At 41.2% G+C, this 20,209-nt stretch overlaps 1 protein-coding gene across 1 annotated transcript in view; it reads left to right on the top strand.

Moving 5' to 3' along the window:
• Nucleotides 1-1,576: 1,576 nt before the first annotated feature.
• The window catches only part of LOC121532937 (phosphatidylcholine:ceramide cholinephosphotransferase 1-like), a 43,514-nt gene continuing 24,881 nt past the window's right edge, over nt 1,577-20,209 (top strand). The window contains exon 1 of the mRNA XM_041838803.2: nt 1,577-1,902. The gene's annotated coding sequence lies outside the window, so the exon portion shown is untranslated. The remainder of the gene's footprint in view (nt 1,903-20,209) is intronic.

The raw sequence follows: 20,209 nt of genomic DNA, 5'->3' as shown, positions 1-20,209 counted from the left end.
AATATCCCCATAGTCTAGTAAAGGCATAAATGTAGCTGATACTAGCCTCCTTCTGGCTTCAAAAGAAAAACAGGCCTTATTCCTAAAATAAAATCCCAATTTCAGCTTCAATTTTTTTGTAAGTTGTTGAATATGCAATTTAAAAGAGAGGCCGTCATCAATTAGAATTCCAAGATATTTATATGAGGTTACAACCTCAATCTCCTTGCCCTGACAGGTAGTAACAGGTGAAAGGTTCAGAGGTCTATTTCTTGCATTAGAAAACACCATTAGTTTAGTTTTGTCAGTATTGAGGATAAGCTTCAATTGACACAAGGTATGTTGAACAGTATAAAAAGCAGTTTGCAAGTTCTGGAAAGCTTTTGTAAGAGATGAGGCACAACAGTAAATAACAGTATCATCAGCATAAAAATGAAGTTGTGCATTTTGGACATTTTTGTCTAAATCATTAATATAAATAGTGAATAAGAGAGGACCAAGTACAGAGCCCTGGGGCACACCATTCAGGACAGACAATTTAACAGACATAAGCCCTTCAAGTAATGAAGTTCCGAGTTGAGGAGGACCCGTGATCTTTACACCAGCAAAAATAAAATAGTTTGCACTACGCAACAACGAAGTTACGCAACCATAAATAAATAGATTATTAATAGGTTAAAATGTACTAGTCACAAACAAACGACTTGACAAACGACTTGACATGCTGCCATCTTGGATTTGACATAGGCTGTTTTTAGACAGCCAGCCCAATTCTGATCTTTTTGGTTTTCACTAATTGGCCTTTTGACCAATCAGATCAGCTCCGAAAAAGATCAAAATACCAGAATGAGGAAAACATATCAGAATTGTGCAGCCTGTCTAAACACAGCCTATGTGTGGCAATCAATATGTGTTTTGCCCTTGCACAAGAACCATTCATACTAACCGAAGTCTTGAAGGTTTTTACATGGTTTTGCGCATGTGCCAGGTGATAGAACTTTCAACTTCAGTACTGGCGCTCTTAAAAGTCGGGTAAACAATACTTTCCTGTGGATATTTTCTCTCAAATGTTGACCAGCTGAAGGACCAACACTACAGACAATCGGCAGAGTAAATTCAAATATAAGTGTATTCAACATTCTGGCTTGTAGAGGACCTGAGAGGACCATTTCCAGAATCAAACACTGTCATGTTCCAAACGGTGTATTTAGAAATTCACCATCAGGTCCCCCGGCAAAATTACTCGCTATGGCAAGGGTCCCCAATTAAATTCAGCAGTGGGCAGATTTTTCCTTGAGCGAATGGTCGGGGTGCCGGAACATAGTTATACATAATTTGTACACTGCAAATTGACCGCAAGATGCCCTAACATATATAGTATTTGTCAAAAACATAATCATTTCAAACCTGGATTACAATGGGATACGCTCACATATGCCTCTCTATTTATGCGTGGGAATACTTGGGAACAGATTTCCTAACTTTGAACTGATTTCCTGGTGATTTTACAGTCGTTTATGTCCAACAACGGAAATTATTTTAAAAATCGTTGTTTTTTTTGCTCCCTGCCATATGGTTTCGATCAGGAAAATACCGCTTCTCTCCACCAGAGGGCGACTGCCATACAATATCAAAAGCTTCTCACAGTGCTCTTTTTATGTGCCTGAGCATGAGGCACAGATTTTCTCTCATGCCCCGAGATTTGCACATTTCCAGGATTTTACAGTTACGTAGCTATTCATCATTAGTAGCGCAGTAAAAACGACAACTGGGCTGTGCATTAGTGAAATTGCTGTAGGAATTTAGGCACATTTTCGGAGGCAAGGACTCTTCTATCGAACGCCACACGATTTCTGGGTCTGTTTGACTGGTTTCGGGTCTCGGGGAGCTTCTGACTGCACACCTGATGCATTTCAGGTCAAGGTGAGGATGAAATAAAATGCCAAACAGCTTTCATGCATAAACTTTTGCTGGATCGCTAGTTTAACGAGATTAGGCGCTGCGCGTGCATAAAGGTGGGTGATTTGCATCTATTAATCTGTTTTCGCTCGGCGCGCCCGTGGGAGTGATTTATATAGATCTTTTTGCCAACTACCTAGCTAATTCTGCCAATTACATTAAGATTCAGTCATTGCAATCAAAGTGTCTGTACATACAGTTGTTTGGTCTAGTGGCTGTTAGTGAAGATAGAGGCATTTTCCGTTAGCATTATGCCAGGAGCCTGTGGCTATCCATGGATCATTAGAAATCGCCCAGGTGTATTTAGTGGAGGACACCTTTCATCAACCACTCCTTACCTTCGTTTCCCAGGCAACCGATAAGGGTGCAGCTGGATCCATCTCCAGAGAGAAGTGACACTGGTGCAGTGAAATATTGGATGATGGAAGGAAGCATGCACATCTTTATTGTTGTTGTTTATAAAGAACGAATCCTGCAATGATATGCATATCACATGATATATCTATTCTTTACATGATAAAGGTGTATAGCAGGGTTCCCCAATTGGCGGGCCGAATTTGGCCGGCGGGTGGTTTTATTAGGTTTTTAACAACCAAAAAACTTGTTTTGAATTTTTATTGTTGGACATAAAAGACTGTAAAGACACTAAGAAATCAGCTCAGTTATTTTAATTTGGGGAATCTGTTCCCAAGTATAATAGAGAGACACGTGATAGTATACAATTAATATGCCATTTAGCAGACGTTTTTATCCAAAGCGACTTACAGTCATGTGTGCATACATTTTTACGTATGAGTGGTCCCGGGGATCGAACCCACTACCCTGGCGTTACAAGCGCCATGCTCTACCAATTGAGCTACAGAGGACCACAAATGTTAGCAAGGTTTGAAGTTATGTTTTAGTCCAATATTATATCTGTTTGGGCTTCTTGTGGTCAATTTGCAGTCTACAAATTATTCTGCTTAAGAAAAAATCGTCCTGTGGCTGAATCTAGTTGATGATCCCTGGTGTATAGATATAAATTACTTGCATTGTCTTTAAAATGTTTTTGTTCACTAACATAAAAGACAAATATCACAGATAAAAAATGTTCTTCAGGCAGGAAATCAATCAACTATTCCAAATTGTAGCCTAAGTGGATTTGTTTAGTTGCATATTTGGGCTTTAAAACAGGGGGAGGTATTAATTTAAAAGACAACTTTTGCATCCTTTAGCCACCCAGAATAAGATGCCATAGCCACTTGTGTGTTCCCATTTCTCCATGCTCTGTTGCGGTTTGTTTAAACATGGTCATTGAGAGCTTTGGCTTTTATGTGTGGAAAAAGTGAGACACTCAAGGCCTGTGAGGAATAAACTGTCCTTGGAGGAATAGATCCATCATATGATTTGTGTGGGTCTACAGCTGTGCGAAGTGCCAACGTTTAAAAAAAAACAAATAGCTCAACCAGGGCACAGAGGATAGGCTACTTAGAGCATGTTTCTTCTACACGTGGTAAGCATTTACATTTTTAGTCATTTAGCAGACACGTACAGGAGCAATTAGGGTTAAGTACCTTGCTCAAGGGCACATCGGCAGATTTTACACCTAGTCGGCTGGGGGATTCGACCAGCTACCTTTCGGTTACTGGTTCAACGCTCTTAACCACAAGGCTACCTGCCGCCCGTGGTAATCAACTGAACACTCCAAACAGTAGCCATGCCACGAAACACTGCTTTCAATGATTCTACACATTGCTTACCTGCTTGCAGAGTACATACATGGGAAGCATGAGGTTTAAAATGATCAACATTTCATTACTATTACTATAATCAAGGTAGCCTCCTATACCATCACAGTTCAAGGACAGATCAGCAGAAAACCATTTCATTTATGATTTGTCAATTCCATATCCTGTCATGTGAATCTTGTAAAAACACAGAGTGAAATTTAGTGGGGTGGAATGTTTATGAATGCCCAGGATATAGGCCTACGCCTACTTGTTTTCTTCTAACTGAAGATATTGTAAACAGTGAGTGTCTGCCTATAGCTTAGACTCTAGATAATGTAAACATTGTATTTCAAAAGGCTGTAGGGTAAGACAGATAGTGTTGGTTTTGCCAGTCAGACCCACCACTGTTGCCAAACAGATAATGATTAGCCTATATTCTGTGAGCATTTAATTTATTCTCAATCATAGTTACGCCTACATTTCCAGCGAGCATGACAGTCTCCACCCCACCCCATGGTTGCTGAGGATATGAGTGAGCACTCAGGACAGGAGCTGCAAGAATAACTTGCCTCTTAAGTTGAGCTTTAATTAAATTAGAGCTTCAGCCCTGCCGTCTTCTGTCTTCACATCCCTGATTATTTTCTCTATCTCCCGTTAGGATTAATTAAACTTGGACAGGCCCCGGTGCCCCTGGGCTCTAGGATGCAGATTGACTTGCTCCTTCATAGTTTGAAATAGTATAGGCTTAACTAGTATAGCAGTTCATTCTGCGGCTTCATGTTGTTGGCGTTGAGCAGACTCTTTCTGGAGCTCCTGCCTATCTTCTTGGGCTGTTGCTTCTGAACCCTCTTAATTAACTTAAGGATCCAGCAGGGGACTGTTGTGATTGAATCTACACTAGTGTGTCTAATTAGCTATTACCATATCAACACGCAGAACAGAGAACATGTATTCTACTAGGTCTGGTGCTATTTTGGACAGTAAGGCTGTTGGCCTGCTCTTGGATTTCATCTGGATGGAATAATACCATGCCGTATATTACGAAATATGGTGTCAATTTCCAGGCTGGTCTCAGACTAGACGTAACATAGTAAACGAAAATCTGGGACACTCAAATTAGGATGATATGTTACATTTGGTATGGTTACATAAGAAGGTTACTTAAGTCAAAACGTGAACGTCTAGAAACCCAAAGGTTGCTTGTTCGAATCACATTACAGACAACTTTAGCATTTTAGGTAATTAGCAACTGCTTACTACTTTTTAGGTACTTTGCATGTTAGCTAACCTTAACCCTTTAACCTAACTCCTAACCTTAACCCCTAACACTATCTCCTAGCCTAGCTAACGTTAGCCACCTAGCTAATGTTAGCATTAGTCACCTAGCTGACGTTAGCCACAACAAATTGGAATTTGTAACCTATCATATGTATTGCAAATTCGTAAAATATTGTACGAATTGCAATTCGTAAGATATCATACAAATAGTAATTTGTAACCTATCATACAAAATGAATGATGGACATCCACAAATTAATAAATACCATACCAAACGTAACACATCATACTAATTTGAGTGTCCCTGATTTTCATTTACTATGTTACCACCCCTGAGTCCTGGTGGCAGCATTTCGTTGTGTTCTTAGGAAATAGTAATAGAATAGGCAAATTGTGGAAATGTCAAGGTGTGCTCCGATTTTTTTCCCCTCTGGTCGGTTTACAATTGAGTTGACTTCCGTGAGTGGCAGAACAATGACACGTTGCCAATATGAAGGCTCTCACATAGGGCTGTCCCCGACTAAAAAAAATCTTGGTAAAAAATAATAATAATACAAAAAATGAAAGTCATCTGTTCTTTCGTCCAATCGTTTTGGTTTAAATGTGTATTTTTCCATATATAGACACACACTATGTGTTTTAATAAAATCAACTATATGCATTGAGCTTGTCTGCTGCTTTAAGCTTACGGTTTGATGAAATAAGACAAATGCCTCAAGAAGGCGCCAGAGATCTAGATAACCAGAATAAAAAAAACTTAACCTGACCCAACTATTTTCCTCCCGCTCCTGCTGGCTTTCGCAGATTCTGCCATTACTTTTCTGAAGTTGCCGGTAATTTGCTACACAAGGAGTCGGCAACCTTTCTCATGTTGAATGCCAATTTATCTCACAATTTCTACCGATCTGCGTGCCAGTTACGGTTTTCATATGCACATTTTCGTGAAAGTTTCATTTTTTAAAAAGTTTAAAAAAACATTTTAGTCCTTTAGCAGACGCTCTTATCCAGAGCTACTTACAGTTAGTGAGTGTATACATTTATAATAACATCTTCATATCTAAAAATCATTGTCATATGGTTAATCAAAATTCTATCCAAATCTAAATTAAAATGATACAAACCTAAAAAGTAACTTCTATTGCCATTGCCAACTATATGTAAAAATAGCCTACATAAAGCCAACAAATTAAAACAATGCAGCCTGCAGGTAGAACATTTCCTGATAAAAATAAATATCCTATAAATCACATTGGCTACACATGGCCTGTCTGCAAATAACTTGAAATATTGTATAAACTATTAACTTGGGTCAGCCTGAAGCTTGCTGTAGCGAACTTGCAACATTGTATAAAATATTCTGGGCCCTCAGAGTTTCCCGCGCCAGTGAGCTCGGGACAGACACAGCTGTAGGCTATTTGCGCAAGGGATAAGAAGCAGTGCTTGACTTGGGCAGGAGCTCACCGGCGCTGAGTACCGGCACCTCAAATGTTCTACTGCTTGAGCTCCTGTTCCTCTTATAGAATATTAGCTCAAAAGTATTGTGGAGCTCCTGCACCTAAATATAAACAGTACCAGCACCCAAAATGAGTACCGGAACCTTTTTCAGTCGAAGTCAAGCACTGATAAGAAATAATCAGGTAGGCCTATTTTATGACGTCTCCACTGGATCAGAGCATGACATTTTTCCCTTCCACACTGAGTGGTTATCAAAAGGGAGAGAGCTCTGTCAGGTTGGATGGGGAGCGTTGCTGCACAGCTATTTTCAGGTCTCCAGAGATGTTCGATCGGGTTCAAATCCGGCCTCTGGCTGGGCCACTCAAGGACATTCAGAGACTTGTCCCGAAGCCACTCCTCCGTTGTCTTGGCTGTGTACTTAGGGTCGTTGTCCTTTTGGAAGGTAAGCCTTCACCCCAGTCTGAGGCCCTGAGCGCTCTGGAGCAAGTTTTAATCAAGGATCTCTCTGGACTTTGCTCCGTTCATTTTTGCCTCGATCCTGACTAGTCTCCCAGTCCCTGCCGCTGAAAAATATCCCCACAGCATGATGCGGCCACCACCATGCTTCACCGTAGGGATGGTGCCATGTTTCCTCCAGACGTGACGCTTGGCATTCAGGCCAAAGAGTTCAATCTTGGTTTCATCAGACCAGAGAATCTTGTTTCTCATGATCTGAGAGTCTTTAGGTGCCTTTGGCAAACTCCAAGCGGGAGGAGTGGCTTCCGTCTGGTCACTCTACCATAAAGGCCTTATTGGTGGAGTGCTGCAGAGATGGTTGTCTTTCTGGAAGGTTCTTCCATCTCCACAGAGGAACTCTAAAGCTCTGTCAGAGTGACCATTGGGTTCTTGGTCACCTCCCTGACCAAGGCCCTTCTCCCCCGATTGCTCCGTTTGGCCGGGCAGCCAGTTCTAGGAAGAGTCTTGGTGGTTCCAAACTTCTTGCATTGAAGAATGATGGAGGCTACTGTGTTCTTGGGGACCTTCAATGCTGCATACATTTTTTGGTACCCTTCCCCAGATCTGTGCATCGACACAATCCTGTGTTGGAGCTCTATGGAATATTCCTTTGACCTCATGGCTTGGTTTTTGCTCTGACATGCACTGTCTACTGTGGAACCTTATATAGACAGATGTGTGCCTTTCCAAATCATGTCCAATCAATTGAATTTACCACAGCTGGACTCTAATCAAGTTGTAGAAACATCTCAAGGATGATCAGTGGAAACAGGATGCACCTGAGCTCAATTCCGAGTCTCATAGCAAAGGGTCTGAAGACTTATGTAAATAAGGTATTTCAATTTTTTATTTTTAATACATTTGAAAACATTTCTAAAAACCTGTTTTTGCTTTGTCATTATGTGGTGTTGTGTGTAGATTGCTGAGGATTTGTATTTATTTAATCAATTTTAGAATAAGGCTGTAACGTAACAAAATGTGGAAAAAGTCAAGGGCTCTGAATACTTTCCAAAGGCACTGTATGTAATGGGGAATTGATAAACCCTAACAATCAAACGCAAACAATTCACACAATGAAGTTATGAAACAATGAATGTGCACAAATTGTTGGGAGAGAGCGCATTCTGGAGAGAGAAGTGCATTGTGCATGGTCAGTCCGACTTCTGCATCGGCCATGCAGCATTTACGGTGATATGGTCTCAGCAGAAGTCAGGGCATTCATACTTCTTGTGCTTTGTGGAGCAGTGCAGAGCTGTTGTCAAGGAATTGAGTTTGTGTTTATTTAGGATGTACCGCCCCCACCTACCGTCAACCATTCATGTCAATGCGGAGCTATACAGAGCTCTCCGCATTGTTAAAACATTTGGGAGGCGCATGGCGATGCGGTACAGAGCTCGATTTGGCCTCTGCATTCCTCTAGAGGCTCCGCAATTGCATCACACCCTCCATATGGAGCCTCCGACCTCATTTTTGGATCAAGCATAAATAGACTTTTAGTCTAGGCCTCCGCAATGGATTAGTTCACTGAGATGGGCGCTAATTTATATATATATATATATATATATATATACACACACTACCGGTCAAACGTTTTAGAACACTTACTAATTCAAGGGTTTTTCTTTATTTTTACTATTTTCTACATAATAAAATAATAGTGAATACATCAAAACTAAGAAATAACACACATGGAATCATGTAGTAACCAAAAAAGTGTTAAACAAATCAAAATACATGTTATATTTGAGATTCTTCAAATAGCCACCCTTTGTGCCTTGATGACAGCTTTGCACACTCTTGGGATTCTCTCAACCAGCTTCACCTGGAATGCTTTTCCAACAGCCTTGAAGAAGTTCCCACATATGCTGTGCATTTGTTGCCTGCTTTTCCTTCACTCTGCGGTCCGACTCATCCCAAACCATCTCAATTTTGTTGAGGTCAGGGGATTGTGGAGGCCAGGTCATCTGATGCAGCACTCCATCACTCTACTTCTTGGTAAAATAGCCTTTATACAGCCTGGAGGTGTGTTGGGTCATTGTCCTGTTGAAAAACAAATGATAGTCCCACAAAGCCTAAACCAGATGGAATGGCGGATCGCTACAGAATGCTGTGGTAGCCATGCTGGTTAAGTGTGCCTTGAATTCTAAATAAATCACAGACAGTGTCACCAGCAAAGCACCCCCATACCATAACACCTCCTTTACGGTGGGAAATACACATGCGGAGATCATCCGTTCACCCACACCACATCTCACAAAGACACGGCGGTTGGAACCAAAAATCTCAAATTTGGACTCCAGACCAAAGGACACATTTCCACTGGTCTAATGTCCATTGCTCGTCATTCTTGGCCCAAGCATGTCTCTTTTTCTTATTGGTGTCCTTTAGTAATGGTTTATTTGCAGCAATTCGGCCTGATCCACACAATCTCCTCTGAACAGTTGATGTTGAGAAGTGTCTGTTACTTGAACTCTTTGAAGCATTTATTTGGGCTGCAATTTCTGAGGCTGGTAACTCTAATGAACTTATCCTCTGCAGCAGGAGTAACTCTGGGTCTTCCATTCCTGTGGCGGTCCTCATGAGAGCCAGTTTCATCATAGCGCTTGATGGTTTTTTCAACTGCACTTAAAGAAACGTTCAAATATCTTGACATTTTCCGTATTGACTGACCTTCATGTCTTAAAGTAATGATGGACAGTTGTTTCTCTTTGCTTATTTGACCTGTTCTTGCCATAATATGGACTTGGTCTTTTACCAAATAGGGCTATCTTCTGTATACCCCCCCGCTACCTTGTCACAACACTGATTGACTCAAACGCATTAAGAAGGAAATAAATTCCACAAATTAACTTTTAAGAAGGCACACCTGTTAATTGAAATGCATTCCAGGTGACTACCTCATGAAGCTGGTTGAGCGAATGCCAAGAGTGTGCAAAACTGTCATCAAGGCAAAGGGTGGCTATTTGAAGAATCTCAAATATAAAATATATTTTGATTTGTTTAACACTTTTTTGGTTACTACATGATTCCATGTGTTATTTCATAGTTTTGATGTCTTCACAATTATTCTACAATGTAGAAAATAATAAAAAATAAAGAAAAACTCTTGAATGAGTAGGTGTTCTAAAACTTCTGATGGTAGTGTGTGTGTGTATGTATGTATGTGTGTGTATATATATGTATATGTATATGTACAGTGAGGTAAAAAAGTGTTTGATCCCCTGCTGATTTTGTACGTTTGCCCACTGACAAAGAAATTATCAGTCTATAATTTTAATGGTAGGTTTATTTGAACTGTGAGAGACAGAATAACAACAAAAAAATCCAGAAAAACACATGTCAAAATTGTTATAAATTGATTTGCATTTTAATGAGGGAAATAAGTATTTGACCCCATCTCAATCAGAAAGATTTCTAGCTCCCAGGTGTCTTTTATACAGGTAACAAGCTGAGATTAGGAGCACACTCTTAAAGGGAGTGCTCCTAATCTCAGTTTGTTACCTGTATAAAAGACACCTGTCCACAGAAGCAATCAATCAATCAGATTCCAAACTCTCCACCATGGCCAAGACCAAGGATGTCAGGGACAAGATTGTAGACCTACACAAGGCTGGAATGGACTACAAGACCATCGCCAAGCAGCTTGGTGAGAAGGTGACAACAGTTGGTGCGGTTATTCACAAATGGAAGAAACACAAAATAACTGTCAATCTCCCTCGGCCTGGGGCTCCATGCAAGATCTCACCTCGTGGAGTTGCAATGATCATGAGAACGGTGAGGAATCAGCCCAGAACAACACGGGAGGATCTTATCAATGATCTCAAGGCAGCTGGGACCATAGTCACCAAGAAAACAATTGGTAACACACTACGCCGTGAAGGACTGAAATCCTGCAGCGCCCGCAAGGTCCCCCTGCTCAAGAAAGCACATATACAGGCCCGTCTGAAGTTTGCCAATGAACATCTGAATGATTCAGAGGAGAACTGGGTGAAAGTGTTGTGGTCAGATGAGACCAAAATGGAGCTCTTTGACATCAACTCAACTCGCTGTGTTTGGAGGAGGAGGAATGCTGCCTATGACCCCAAGAACACCATCCCCACCGTCAAACATGGAGGTGGAAACATTATGCTTTGGGGGTGTTTTTCTGCTAAGGGGACAGGACAACTTCACCGCATCAAAGGGACGATGGACGGGGCCATGTACCATCAATTCTTGGGTGAGTACCTCCTTCCCTCAGCCAGGGCATTGAAAATGGGTCGTGGATGGGTATTCCAGCATGACAATGACCCAAAACACACGGCTAAGGCAACAAAGGAGTGGCTCAAGAAGAAGCACATTAAGGTCCTGGAGTGGCCTAGCCAGTATCCAGACCTTAATCCCATAGAAAATCTGTAGAGGGAGCTGAAGGTTCGAGTTGCCAAACGTCAGCCTCGAAACCTTAATGACTTGGAGAAGATCTGCAAAGAGGAGTGGGACAAAATCCCTCCTGAGATGTGTGCAAACCTGGTGGCCAACTACAAGAAACGTCTGACCTCTGTGATTGCCAACAAGGGTTTTGCCACAAAGTACTAAGTCATGTTTTGCAGAGGGGTCAAATACTTATTTCCCTCATTAAAATGCAAATACATTTATAACATTTTTGACATGCGTTTTTCTGGATTTTGTTGTTGTTATTCTGTCTCACACTGTTCAAATAAACCTACCATTAAAATTATAGACTGATCATTTCTTTGTCAGTGGGCAAACGTACAAAATCAGCAGGGGATCAAATACTTTTTTCCCTCACTGTATATATATATATACAGTGGGGAGAACAAGTATTTGATACACTGCCGATTTTGCAGGTTTTCTTACTTACAAAGCATGTAGAGGTCTGTAATTTTTATCATAGGTACACTTCAACTGTGAGAGACAAAAATCCAGAAAATCACATTGTATGATCTTTAAGTAATTAATTTGCATTTTATTGCATGACATAAGTATTTGATCACCTACCAACCAGTAAGAATTCCGGCTCTCACAGACCTGTTTGTTTTTCTTTAAGAAGCCCTCCTGTTGTCAACTCATTACCTGTATTAACTGCACCTGTTTGAACCCGTTACCTGTATAAAAGACACCTGTCCACACACTCAATCAAACAGACTCCAACCTCTCCACAATGGCCAAGACCAGAGAGCTGTGTAAGGACATCAGGGATAAAATTGTAGACCTGCACAAGGCTGGGATGGACTACAGGACAATAGGCAAGCAGCTTGGTGAGAAGGCAACAACTGTTGGTGCAATTATTAGAAAATGGAAGAAGTTCAAGATGACGGTCAATCACCCTCGGTCTGGGGCTCCATGCAAGATCTCACCTCGTGGGGCATCAATGATCATGAGGAAGGTGAGGGATCAGCCCAGAACTACACGGCAGGACCTGGTCAATGACCTGAAGAGAGCTGGGACCACAGTCTCAAAGAAAATCATTAGTAACACACTACGCCGTCATGGATTAAAATCCTGCAGCGCACGCAAGGTCCCCCTGCTCAAGCCAGCGCATGTCCAGGCCCGTCTGAAGTTTGCCAATGACCATCTGGATGATCCAGAGAAGGAATGGGAGAAGGTCATGTGGTCTGATGAGACAAAAATAGAGCTTTTTGGTCTAAACTCCACTCGCCGTGTTTGGTGGAAGAAGAAGGATGAGTACAACCCCAAGAACACCATCCCAACCGTGAAGCATGGAGGTGGAAACATCATTCTTTGGGGATGCTTTTCTGCAAAGGGGACAGGACGACTGCACCGTATTGAGGGGAGGATGGATGGGGCCATGTATCGCGAGATCTTGGCCAACAACCTCCCTCCCTCAGTAAGAGCATTGAAGATGGGTCGTGGCTGGGTCTTCCAGCATGACAACAACACGAAACACACAGCCAGGGCAACTAAGGAGTGGCTCTGTAAGAAGCATCTCAAGGTCCTGGAGTGGCCTAGCCAGTCTCCAGACCTGAACCCAATAGAAAATCTTTGGAGGGAGCTGAAAGTCCGTATTGCCCAGCGAAAGCCCCGAAACCTGAAGGATCTGGAGAAGGTCTGTATGGAGGAGTGGGCCAAAATCCCTGCTGCAGTGTGTGCAAACCTGGTCAAGACCTACAGGAAACGTATGATCTCTGTAATTGCAAACAAAGGTTTCTGTACCAAATATTAAGTTCTGCTTTTCTGATGTATCAAATACTTATGTCATGCAATAAAATGCAAATGAATTACTTAAAAATCATACATTGTGATTTTCTGGATTTTTGTTTTAGATTCAGTTTCTCACAGTTGAAGTGTACCTATGATAAAAATTACAGACCTCTACATGCTTTGTAAGTAGGAAAACCTGCAAAATCGGCAGTGTATCAAATACTTGTTCTCCCCACTGTATGTATGTATGTATGTATGTATGTATATATATATACACACACACACACATATATACAGTGGGGGAAAAAAGTATTTAGTCAGCCACCAATTGTGCAAGTTCTCCCACTTAAAAAGATGAGAGAGGCCTGTAATTTTCATCATAGGTACACGTCAACTATGACAGACAAAATGAGAAAAAGAAATCCAGAAAATCACATTGTAGGATTTTTTTATGAATTTATTTGCAAATTATGGTGGAAAATAAGTATTTGGTCAATAACAAAAGTTTCTCAATACTTTGTTATATACCCTTTGTTGGCAATGACACAGGTCAAACGTTTTCTGTAAGTCTTTCTGTAAGGTTTTCACACACTGTTGCTGGTATTTTGGCCCATTCCTCCATGCAGATCTCATCTAGAGCAGTGATGTTTTGGGGCTGTCGCTGGGCAACACGGACTTTCAACTCCCTCCAAAGATTTTCTATGGGGTTGAGATCTGAAGACTGGTTAGGCCACTCCAGGACCTTGAAATGCTTCTTACGAAGCCACTCCTTCGTTGCCCGGGCGGTGTTTTTGGGATCATTGTCATGCTGAAAGACCCAGCCACGTTTCATCTTCAATGCCCTTGCTGATGGAAGGAGGTTTTCACTCAAAATCTCACGATACATGGTCCCATTCATTCTTTCCTTTACACGGATCAGTCGTCCTGGTCCCTTTGCAGAAAAACAGCCCCAAAGCATGATGTTTCCACCCCCATGCTTCACAGTAGGTATGGTGTTCTTTGGATGCAACTCAGCATTCTTTGTCCTCCAAACACGACGAGTTGAGTTTTTACCAAAAAGTTCTATTTTGGTTTCATCTGACCATATGACATTCTCCCAATCCTCTTCTGGATCATCCAAATGCACTCTAGCAAACTTCAGACGGGCCTGGACATGTACTGGCTTAAGCAGGGGGGACACGTCTGCCACTGCAGGATTTGAGTCCCTGGCGGCGTAGTGTGTTACTGATGGTAGGCTTTGTTACTTTGGTCCCAGCTCTCTGCAGGTCATTCACTAGGTCCCCCCGTGTGGTTCTGGGATTTTTGCTCACCGTTCTTGTGATCATTTTGACCCCACGGGGTGAGATCTGCGTGGAGCCCCAGATCGAGGGAGATTATCAGTGGTCTTGTATGTCTTCCATTTCCTAATAATTGCTCCCACAGTTGATTTCTTCAAACCAAGCTGCTTACCTATTGCAGATTCAGTCTTCCCAGCCTGGTGCAGGTCTACAATTTTGTTTCTGGTGTCCTTTGACAGCTCTTTGGTCTTGGCCATAGTGGAGTTTGGAGTGTGACTGTTTGAGGTTGTGGACAGGTGTCTTTTATACTGATAACAAGTTCAAACAGGTGCCATTAATACAGGTAACGAGTGGAGGACAGAGGAGCCTCTTAAAGAAGAAGTTACAGGTCTGTGAGAGCCAGAAATCTTGCTTGTTTGTAGGTGACCAAATACTTATTTTCCACCATAATTTGCAAATAAATTCATAAAAAATCCTACAATGTGATTTTCTGGATTTTTTTCTCTCAATTTGTATGTCATAGTTGATGTGTACCTATGATGAAAATTACAGGCCTCTCTTATCTTTTTAAGTGGGAGAACTTGCACAATTGGTGGCTGACTAAATACTTTTTCCCCCCACTGTGTGTATATATATGTGTGTGTGTGTGTGTGTGTGTGTTAATGTATATATATATTACACACACACACACACACACACAGACATATATAAGTCGGAAGTTTACATACACTTAGATTCATTAAAACTCGTTTTTGAACCACTCCACAAATGTCTTGTTAACAAACTATAGTTTTTGCAAGTCGGTTAGGACATCTACTTTGTGCATGACACAAGTAATTTTTCCAACAATTGTTTACAGACAGATTATTTCACTTATAATTCACTGCATCACAATTCCAGTGGGTCAGAAGTTTACATACACTAAGTTGACTTCCACAAGTCTGGTTCATCCTTGGGAGCAATTTCCAAATGCCTGAAGATACCACGTTTATCTATACAAACAATAGTACGCAAGTATAAATACCATGGGACGACGCAGCCGTCATACCGCTCAGGAGATGAACATACTTTGGTGCGAAAAGTGCAAATCAATTCCAGAACAACAGCAAAGGACCTTGTGAATATGCTGGAGGAAACAGGTACAAAAGTATCTATATCCACAGTAAAACGAGTCCTATATCGATATAACCTGAAAGGCCATTCAGCAAGGAAGAAGCCACTGCTCCAAAACCGCCAAAAAAAAGCCAGACTGCGGTTTGCAACTGCACATGGGGACAAAGATTGTACTTTTTGGAGAAATGTCCTCTGGTCTGATTAAACAAAAATAGAACTGTTTCGCCTTAATGACCATCGTTATGTTTGGAGGAAAAAGGTGGTTGCTTGCAAGCCGAAGAACACCATCCCAGCCGTGAAGAACGGGGGTGGCAGCATCATGCTGTGGGGGTGCTTTGCTGCAGGAGGGACTGGTGCATTTCACAAAATAGATGGCATCATGATGGAAAATTATGTGGATATATTGAAGCAATATGTCAAGACATCAGTCAGGAAGTTAAAGCTTGGTCGCAAATGGGTCTTCCAAATGGACAATGACCCCAAGCATACTTCCAAAGTTGTGGCAAAATGGCTTAAGGAAAACAAAGTCAAGGTATTGGAGTGGCCATCACAAAGCCCTGACCTCAATCCTATAGAAAATGTGTGGGCAGAACTGAAAAAGCATGTGCGAGCAAGGAGGCCTACAAACCTGACTCAGTTACACCAGCTCTGTCAGGAGGAATGGGCCAAAATTCACCCAACTTATTGTGGGAAGCTTGTGGAAGGCTACCTGAAACACTTGACCCAAGTTAAACAATTTAAAGGCAACGCTACCAAATACTAATTGAGTGTATGTAAACTTCTGACCCACTGGGAATGTGACGAAAGAAATAAAAGCTGAAATAAATCATTCTCTCTACTATTATTCTGACATTTCACATTGTTAAAATAAAGTGGTGATCCTAACTGACCTAAGACAGGGAATTTGTACTAGGATTAAATGTCAGGAATTGTGAAAAGCTGAGTTTAAATGTATTTGGCTAAGGTGTATGTAAACTTCCGACTTCAACTGTATATATTAGTATCTACTTATCCTGCTACTGGGGCAACTCAATATTAGGAAGGTGTTCCTAATGTTTTGTACACTCAGTGTATATTGCTGCTATTATTATTACTATTACTATTATTAATATTACTATTACTATTATTATTATTATTATGGATCCTGCTACCAGTCACTTTCTCCTAATCCCAGCCTACATGTACATATCTAAATAAAATACTTCAATATCCCTGCACTTTGTATATACAGTGGGGAAAAAAAGTATTTAGTCAGCCACATATTGTGCAAGTTCTCCCACTTAAAAAGATGAGAGGGGCCTGTAATTTTCATCATAGGTACACGTCAACTATGACAGACAAAATGAGAAAAAAATATCCAGAAAATCACATTGTAGGATTTTTTATGAATTTATTTGCAAATTATGGTGGAAAATAAGTATTTGGTCAATAACAAAAGTTTCTCAATACTTTGTTATATACCCTTTGTTAGCAATGACACAGGTCAAACGTTTTCTGTAAGTCTTCACAAGGTTTTCACACACTGTTGCTGGTATTTTGGCCCATTCCTCCATGCAGATCTCCTCTAGAGCAGTGATGTTTTGGGGCTGTCGCTGGGCAACACAGACTTTCAACTCCCTCCAAAGATTTTCTATGGGGTTGAGATCTGGAGACTGGCTAGGCCACTCCAGGACCTTGAAATGCTTCCTACGAAGCCACTCCTTCGTTGCCCGGGCGGTGTGTTTGGGATCATTGTCATGCTGAAAGACCCAGCCACGTTTCATCTTCAATGCCCTTGCTGATGGAAGGAGGTTTTCACTCAAAATCTCACGATACATGGCCCCATTCATTCTTTCCTTTACACGGATCAGTCGTCTTGGTCCCTTTGCAGAAAAACAGCCCCAAAGCATGATGTTTCCACCCCCATGCTTCACAGTAGGTATGGTGTTCTTTGGATGCAACTCAGCATTCTTTGTCCCCCAAACACGACGAGTTGAATTTTTACCAAAAGTTCTATTTTGGTTTCATCTGACCATATGACATTCTCCCAATCCTCTTCTGGATCATCCAAATGCAAACTTCAGACGGGCCTGGACATGTACTGGCTTAAGCAGGGGGACACGTCTGGCACTACCTCATCCCTATATTGTTATTTATTTTGCTCTTTTGCACCCCAGTATCTCTATTTGCACATAATCTCTTGCACATCTAGCATTCCAGTGTTAATACTATTGTAATTATTTTGCACTATAGCCTATTTATTGCCTTACCTCCATAACTTGCTACATTTGCACACACTGTATATATATTTTCTGTTGTATTTTTGACTTTATGTTTTTTACCCCATATGTAACTCTGTGTTGTTGTTTTTATCGCACTGCTTTGCTTTATCTTGGCCAGGTCGCAGTTGTAAATGAGAACTTGTTCTCAACTGGCTTACCTGGTTAAATAAAGGTGAAATAAAAAAATAAAAAACTGCATGATTTGAGTCCCTGGCGGCGTAGTGTGTTACTGATGGTAGGCTTTGTTACTTTGGTCCCAGCTCTCTGCAGGTCATTCACTAGGTCCCCCCGTGTGGTTCTGGGATTTTTGCTCACCGTTCTTGTGATCATTTTGACCCCACGGGGTGAGATCTTGCGTGGAGCCCCAGATCGAGGGAGATTATCAGTGGTCTTGTATGTCTTCCATTTCCTAATAATTGCTCCCACAGTTGATTTCTTCAAACCAAGCTGCTTACCTATTGCAGATGTAGTCTTCCCAGCCTGGTGCAGGTCTACAATTTTGTTTCTGGTGTCCTTTGACAGCTCTTTGGTCTTGGCCATAATGGAGTTTGGAGTGTGACTGTTTGAGGTTGTGGAGGTGTCTTTTATACTGATAACAAGTTCAAACAGGTGCCATTAATACAGGTAACGAGTGGAGGACAGAGGAGCCTCTTAAAGAAGAAGTTACAGGTCTGTGAGAGCCAGAAATCTTGCTTGTTTGTAGGTGACCAAATACTTATTTTCCACCATAATTTGCAAATAAATTCATTAAAATCCTACAATGTGATTTTCTGGATTTTTTCCTCTCAATTTGTATGTCATAGTTGATGTGTACCTATGATGAAAATTACAGGCCTCTCTTATCTTTTTAAGTGGGAGAACTTGCACAATTGGTGGCTGACTAAATACTTTTTCCCCCCACTGTGTGTATATATATATGTGTGTGTGTGTGTGTGTGTGTGTGTTAATGTATATATATATTACACACACACACACACACACACACACACACACACACACACACACACATATATAAGTCGGAAGTTTACATACACTTAGATTCATTAAAACTCGTTTTTGAACCACTCCACAAATGTCTTGTTAACAAACTATAGTTTTTGCAAGTCGGTTAGGACATCTACTTTGTGCATGACACAAGTAATTTTTCCAACAATTGTTTACAGACAGATTATTTCACTTATAATTCACTGCATCACAATTCCAGTGGGTCAGAAGTTTACATACACTAAGTTGACTTCCACAAGTCTGGTTCATCCTTGGGAGCAATTTCCAAATGCCTGAAGATACCACGTTTATCTATACAAACAATAGTACGCAAGTATAAATACCATGGGACCACGCAGCCGTCATACCGCTCAGGAGATGAACATACTTTGATGCGAAAAGTGCAAATCAATTCCAGAACAACAGCAAAGGACCTTGTGAATATGCTGGAGGAAACAGGTACAAAAGTATCTATATCCACATTAAAACGAGTCCTATATCGATATAACCTGAAAGGCCATTCAGCAAGGAAGAAGCCACTGCTCCAAAACCGCCAAAAAAAAGCCAGACTGCGGTTTGCAACTGCACATGGGGACAAAGATTGTACTTTTTGGAGAAATGTCCTCTGGTCTGATTAAACAAAAATAGAACTGTTTCGCCATAATGACCATCGTTATGTTTGGAGGAAAAAGGTGGTTGCTTGCAAGCCGAAGAACACCATCCCAGCCGTGAAGAACGGGGGTGGCAGCATCATGCTGTGGGGGTGCTTTGCTGCAGGAGGGACTGGTGCATTTCACAAAATAGATGGCATCATGATGGAAAATTATGTGGATATATTGAAGCAACATGTCAAGACATCAGTCAGGAAGTTAAAGCTTGGTCGCAAATGGGTCTTCCAAATGGACAATGACCCCAAGCATACTTCCAAAGTTGTGGCAAAATGGCTTAAGGAAAACAAAGTCAAGGTATTGGAGTGGCCATCACAAAGCCCTGACCTCAATCCTATAGAAAATGTGTGGGCAGAACTGAAAAAGCATGTGCGAGCAAGGAGGCCTACAAACCTGACTCAGTTACACCAGCTCTGTCAGGAGGAATGGGCCAAAATTCACCCAACTTATTGTGGGAAGCTTGTGGAAGGCTACCTGAAACACTTGACCCAAGTTAAACAATTTAAAGGCAATGCTACCAAATACTAATTGAGTGTATGTAAACTTCTGACCCACTGGGAATGTGACGAAAGAAATAAAAGCTGAAATAAATCATTCTCTCTACTATTATTCTGACATTTCACATTGTTAAAATAAAGTGGTGATCCTAACTGACCTAAGACAGGGAATTTGTACTAGGATTAAATGTCAGGAATTGTGAAAAGCTGAGTTTAAATGTATTTGGCTAAGGTGTATGTAAACTTCCGACTTCAACTGTATATATTAGTATCTACTTATCCTGCTACTGGGGCAACTCAATATTAGGAAGGTGTTCCTAATGTTTTGTACACTCAGTGTATATTGCTGCTATTATTATTACTATTACTATTATT

Source organism: Coregonus clupeaformis, chromosome 1 (assembly GCF_020615455.1).
Source record: "Coregonus clupeaformis isolate EN_2021a chromosome 1, ASM2061545v1, whole genome shotgun sequence".
NCBI classification, from domain to species: Eukaryota; Metazoa; Chordata; class Actinopteri; order Salmoniformes; family Salmonidae; genus Coregonus; species Coregonus clupeaformis.
Note: the sequence above shows the minus strand (reverse complement) of the source record. Positions and strands in the feature narration are given on the sequence as shown.